The sequence below is a fragment of the Bidens hawaiensis genome, unplaced genomic scaffold, assembly GCF_021521415.1.
Source record: "Bidens hawaiensis isolate Kalapana, Puna unplaced genomic scaffold, B.hawaiensis_p1.1 tig00031777_1, whole genome shotgun sequence".
NCBI classification, from domain to species: Eukaryota; Viridiplantae; Streptophyta; class Magnoliopsida; order Asterales; family Asteraceae; genus Bidens; species Bidens hawaiensis.
In genome coordinates this window covers 55,397-61,968 of record NW_027495372.1, presented here as the reverse complement: position 1 = coordinate 61,968, position 6,572 = coordinate 55,397, and positions in this window count along the sequence as shown.

The following is a 6,572-nucleotide window of genomic DNA, read 5'->3' as shown; positions in this document are numbered from 1 at the left end:
ATGAGTTCTACAATTACAATTTATTTATTCAATTTTTTTTATATATTATATTATATATCATGTATTTATTGGGACGCTTTTTGGGTTGTTAATGGATATATTATGCGACCATAAAATTGGCTTCTTAATCTTATTTGTGTAACATCCCAAAATTTCGAATAATAACGTTTAATATATTATTTATTACGATGGAAAAGTTTACTCGAGTTAGTAAATAAATAATATAATAATGAGGGAAAGATAAGTAGGCTAAATAAATGGAATTAATTATGGACCAAAAGGGAAAGATGGGCCTTAGGTCTATGGGCTTAAGGGAGTATAAATATCCCTTTAACACTAATCCTTTCCATTTCCATCCATTCTACACTCTTGCCTACACCATAAAACACCCACATACACTCCTTGATTACAGCCGCAAGTAGAAGAAGAAATCCAAGACCAAAACCAAGCCGAATACCGATAGATATTGGATACACAAGCTCGATAGAAAATAAAAGTTGATAAACAAGTTAAACCGTAACCTAAGAACGTTCAAAGGTATGTTCTTGATCTTCAAAGCTTATGTTTTTATGAACGGTTAGCCATGGAATTAAGCCCTAGAGTAGATCGGGTATAAACGAACCATAAAGTAGCAAACTTGATGTTAAAATGGACTTAACGAACTTATGGTTATGAACGGCTCGTTTAAAGAAACCCTAGATCTAGTTTTGAACATCTTTAGCCCTAAAGGTTTAAGCTTTATACCTCGAATGGGTTAGATCTTGATGATGTAATGATATGGGGTGTAAAACGGTTAGGAGAATGGAAAGAAAGTTGGTTAAATCCAAGGGTATGGACCGTTAAACAGTTACCTGGGCTAAGAAATGAATAAAAGATAGAAAAAAATGAACTGGAAGCATCAGACCTGAGTTCTCGGTAACCTTGAGATCTCGGTCTCCTTGAGTTCTTGGTAACATGGGATCTCGGTCAAACATGAGATCTCGGTCAAACCCGAGTTCTCGGTCGGACCAGAGTTCTCGGCCAGAACAGGTTCTCGGTCAGATTAGAGTTCTCGGCCAGAACGGGTTCTCGGCCACCTGGTTCTCTGTTGATCCTGGGCCAGGCTACTTGGGCCCAGGTGATGTGATGGACAATGGGATTGAATTAGCTAACTTGACCCATCTGTAACCACTAAACAAACAAGCCCAACTTAGAAAATATGTCGGTTAACTAAAATACCAACTTAATCAATTATACTGTTGATTAACATATATATATATATATATATATATATATTAAACAGTTAGCTGGGCTCAGTTAACGAAGGGAATAACGATTAGCGGCCAACGGAACAGGATCCAGGTGAGTTTCTAGCCCCACTTGGGGCTGTGTGCATACTCGATGTGATTTGTTAATACACTTACCTTAAGTGGTAAGTGTATGTCTTATATGATTTATGTATGATTGAATGCTTGATTATGCATGAACGATCTTCGGATATGGCATGTATCGTCAAGGGATAGTTTAAAGATATGATATATATATATATATATATATATATATATATATATATATATATATATATATGATATACAAATGATGTATGGGCGTATGGAAGTTATAATTATGAATGTATAGAAAGGTATAGAAGGGAACGGACCCTAATAATATCCGCGAATGTAGGGAACATACCCTAATAATATCCGCGAATGTACGGAACAGACCCTAATATATCTGCGAATGTCTTAGGACGAGGTATATGTATATGTGTACGTATGAAAGGTAAGAAGAAAGGCATGATAGTATGAACGTGCGAAGGAAGGTAAAGAACTATGTATGTATACGTACCTTCAGGTGTGTATATATGAATGTGTATGGACGTATTGTATGTTACCTGATTAACTAGAACTCACTCAACATAGCTGACTTTTAGTATGCACGCAGGTGAGTAGGATGAAGCAGCTCGCTTGAGGGGAAACGTGGCATTGAATAAGAGGCTGGCATCTAAAGGTTTAAGACGTTTATGTTTAAATGTTTGTTTATTTCGAAAGACCAGATACTTGTTTAAGACAAGTTACGAATTGATATGTAATGCTTTATGAATGTTTTTATATTCCGCGAAAGTTTTATTAACTCTGATATAATGAACTGCGTTTATGAGTAAATCCAACGTCCAAAAGTGAGGCACCGGTAACGGGGCCTTACAAGTTGGTATTAGAGCAAAGTTCGAGAGATTTAAGCATCCTACATGCCTAGACTCGAACATAGAATGAAATTTAAGTAAGAAAAGAAAGAAGATGCCAGTTCATGATAGCCATTTTTCACTCAAGCAATCTCAGTAAAGGTAAAGTGTATTGTTAAATGATGTATGTGTTAGCTTAATTGCTAAAGGAAGGATATGTGGATGTTAGGGATATGATTAATTGATTTCCTTGATTGATTGACTGTTTGAAAATAGAACCATCACAAATAGACTCTTAAGGGGAAGTGTATAGGACACGGAAAGTAACGTGATCAGCTAATCACAGCTGGCCACTGTTATTACATGTTAGCCTTACTATCCTTGTACTAAGCAGTTCATTAAGTGATGACGTTTGTGTTTTCCCTTTTAGAATACGATTGCTGGAACGGGAGGAAATGTGGGAGCTGGAGGAGTTGTGAGAGCTGGAGGTCGCACTGGACGTCGTGGCAGGCCTCGTCGTGTTCGACAACCTTCGGTTGAAACGGCTTCCAACACCGGAGATGAAAGAAGTGCAGCTGGATGAAACCCGAACAACAATGAAGGGGTTCAACTAGATCCCTTAATCCGGGCAGCTATTGTTCAAGCTGTAGCCACTGCTGTGAAGAACTTGACTCCTGAAGGGGCTGGTGGAGAAGGTAGGAAATATGATAAAAGAGAGAGGGAGGCTTCAAGAGTAGTTAAGTCCGTGAAGATTGATGATAGAAGGAGGGCCAAGGTGGGTGCAACTATAAGTCCTTCAAGGGATGCGACCCGCCAAAGCTGACGGGCTTGGGAGACGCAATCGCTACTCTCCAATGGATAACCACTATGGACAAGATTATCTGCATTAACGAGTGCCGTCCCGACCAAGCTGTCGGTTATGCCATCCAATCGTTGGTGAGGAGGCAATGTATTAGTGGGAATCGATTGAACAAAGGAAGAGTCCAGAGGAAATTAAGGCAATGAAGTGGGAGGATCTGAAGGAATTGGTTATGAAGAGGTTTTGTGCTAAAGCATAGGTGGAGAGGGTTGAAATGAAATTTTTGGGTCTGAAGGCGGGTAGGATGACAAACCGCGAGTACACTACTGAATTCAACCGCCTGTCTAGGCTGGTGCCAGATATGGTGAACACTGAGGCCAAACGAATCAAGTGTTATGTAAGAGGGCTTCCACAGAACGTATGCATATTGGTCAAGACTAGTAAATCTGCTACTTTTGACTCTGCTGTCGAACTCGCATAGATGGTTTACTATGATCTGGCCGTGGACGATGTGCTGGTAGAAGAGAAGAAAGAGAGGAAGTGGGTTGTTCCTGCTAAACGACCTGGTACTCAGTTGTGGAACTCCAAGGATAAAAAACAGAAGGTGTGGGAAAGGATGTCGTGTAAGACTTGTGCTAAGATGCACGGTGGTGAGTGCAAGTGGGGTACTGGTTCTGATGTGTGCCATAAGTGTGGGAAATCCCATGGTGGGGAATTCCGGTTAGGGTCAAATGCATGTTACAAGTGTGGGAAGGTGGGGCATTTTGCTCAAGATTGCCATGCAAAGCCCGCATGTTATTGGTGCGGTCAGACTGGCCACCTAGCGAGGGCTTGCACGGGCAGTGAAACTGGAGGAGGTGAAAAGAAGGATGCTGATCAGGCTAGACCAAGAACTAGAGCCTATATGCTGACTCAAGAGTAAGCCAAGCAGATCCCGGATGTCGTGACAGGTACGTTTCTAGTAAACGGTATTTCCGTTCCAGTATTATTTGATTCAGGAGCGAACAAAAGTTTTGTAGCCACACCATTAAGTAAATTAGCTAAATTGAAATGTTGCCGAGTGTCTGAAACCTTTATAGTAGAAACCGCTAATGATACCTCGGTTAAAATAATGAGGATGGTTAAGGACTATAAGATAGAGTTAGAGGGACATGAGTTCCCTGTTGCCTTGTATGTTATGACCTTAGGAGGGTTCAATGTGGTTTTGGTAATGGATTGGTTGTCTGAGTATGAGGCTCAGATAGTGTGTAAGAGTAGGATAATAAGGTTAAAGTCCTTAGATGGTAGTGTGATGATGGTTTATGCTGATAAGGAAAATTCTGGGCTTAATGTCATTTCGATGATAAAAGCCGAGGGTTTGTTAAGGCGAGGGTGCGGTGCCTACCTGGCGTATGTTGTCAGCGCTACGGCCGAGACGAAAGAAATTAAAGATGTTCCTATCGTGCGTGACTACCCAGAAGTATTCCCAGAGGATCTTCTGGGGTTGCCACAGAGCGAGAGATAGAATTCTAGATAGATTTAGTACCAGGAGCCCAGCCCGTCGCGAAAGCACCTTACCGTCTAGCGCCATCCGAGATGAAAGAATTGATGTCCCAACTGCAAGAACTCCTCGACAAAGGTTTCATAAGACCAAGTGTTTCTCCGTGGGGCGCACCGATGTTGTTCGTGAAAAAGAAGGATGGAAGTATGAGAATGTGCATAGACTATAGCGAGTTGAATAAGCTTAAGGTAAATAATAGATATCCCTTGCCAAGGATTGATGATCTGTTTGACCAATTGCAAGGTTCAAGTTGGTTCTCACGAATAGATCTTAGATCAGGCTATCATCAATTGAAGGTGAAAGAGGCAGACATCCCTAAGACATCGTTTCGGACATGGTATGGACACTACGAGTTCCTCGTGATGTCATTCGGTCTAATGAATGCTCCTGCAACACTTATGGACATGATGAATAGGGTGTGTCGGCTGATGTTAGATAAGTAAGTTATCGTCTTCATCGATGATATACTGATTTATTCAAAGAGCGAGTCTGATCATGCCGAGCATTTGAGGGAAGTGTTGGAAGTTCTGAAGGAAGAGAAGTTGTATGCTAAGTTTTCGAAATGCGCGTTCTGGTTGCGAGAAGTGCAATTTCTAGGTCGTGTGATAAATCCTGAAGGGACTACCGTGGACCCAGCTAATATTGAGGCAATAACGAATTGGAAGACTCCGCAGAATCCGACTGATATGGGAAGCTTCTTAGGGTTAGCTGGCTACTATAGAAGATTCATCGAAGGCTTCTCCAAGATAGTCGCACCTTTAACCGGTATGACCCGAAAGTCGGTAGTGTTCAGTTGGGGAAAGTTTCAAGAAGAAGCTTTTGAGGAATTAAAGAAGAGACTCACGCAAGCTCCAATCCTTGCTTTACCCGATGGTGACGAGAATCTGGTTGTTTGTACTGATGCTTCGCATCGTGGGTTAGGTTGCGTGTTGATGCAACGAGGAAAGGTGATAGCTTTATGCGTCTATACAGTTGAAAGTCCATGAGAGTACTTATCCGATGCATGATTTCGAGCTAGCAGCAGTAGTACACGCTCTTAAGATATGGAGGCATTATCTGTATGGTACTAAGTGTACCATCTACACAGATCATAAAAGTTTAAAGTACTTCTTCGAGCAGAAATAATTGATCATGAGGCAGAGAAGGTGGTTAGAATTGATAAAGGATTATGACTGCGATATTAAGTACTACCCTGGTAAAGCTAATATGGTCGCCGACGCGCTAAGCCGTAAGAATGAGGAAGTCCTTGCAACAGTGAAGTCATACCAGTTGATTATGAATTCAAGTCTTTTTGAAGAAATCATCAAAGTGCAGTCAGAGGTGCTGATAGATGAAGGGCTAATAAAGAAAGAAAGGATTTTCGGTCAGCAAGACGAGTTGATGGAAAACACCCATGGCGTTAAGACTAGGTTTGACCGCATGTGGATTCCACGCCATGGAGATCTTAGGGGTCGAATCTTTGATGAAGCTCATAAGTCAAGGTATTCAATTCATTCAGGAAGTACAAAGATGTACCAAGATTTGAAAAGAGACTACTGGTGGCCTGAAATGAAGAATGATGTGGTAGATTATGTCAGTTTGTGCTTAACTTGTTTACAAGTAAAAGCAGAGCATCAGAAGCCTTATGAGAAAATGCAACCTTTGGAGATACCAGAATGGAAATGAGAACACATCACCATGGATTTCATAACTAAGCTACCTCGTACAGCTAAGCATCATGATACCATCTGGGTGATTTTGGACCGTTTGACTAAAAGTGCTCACTTTCTGCCTATACGAGAAGCCATCACGTCAGAAATGTTTGCAAGATTGTTCATTAAAGAGGTGGTATCTAAGCATGGAGTACCGTTATCGATCGTGTCTGATAGAGATACCCGATTTACTTCGAGGTTTTGGACGAAGTTCCATGAAGCTATGGGAACAAGATTGAACATCAGTGACGTATCACCCTCAAACAGATGGACATTCTGAAAGGACGATCCACACCCTTGAGGATATGCTACGTGCGTGTGTTCTAGACTTTGGGGGAAGTTGGGATGATCACCTACATCTGGCAGAGTTCTCCTATAACA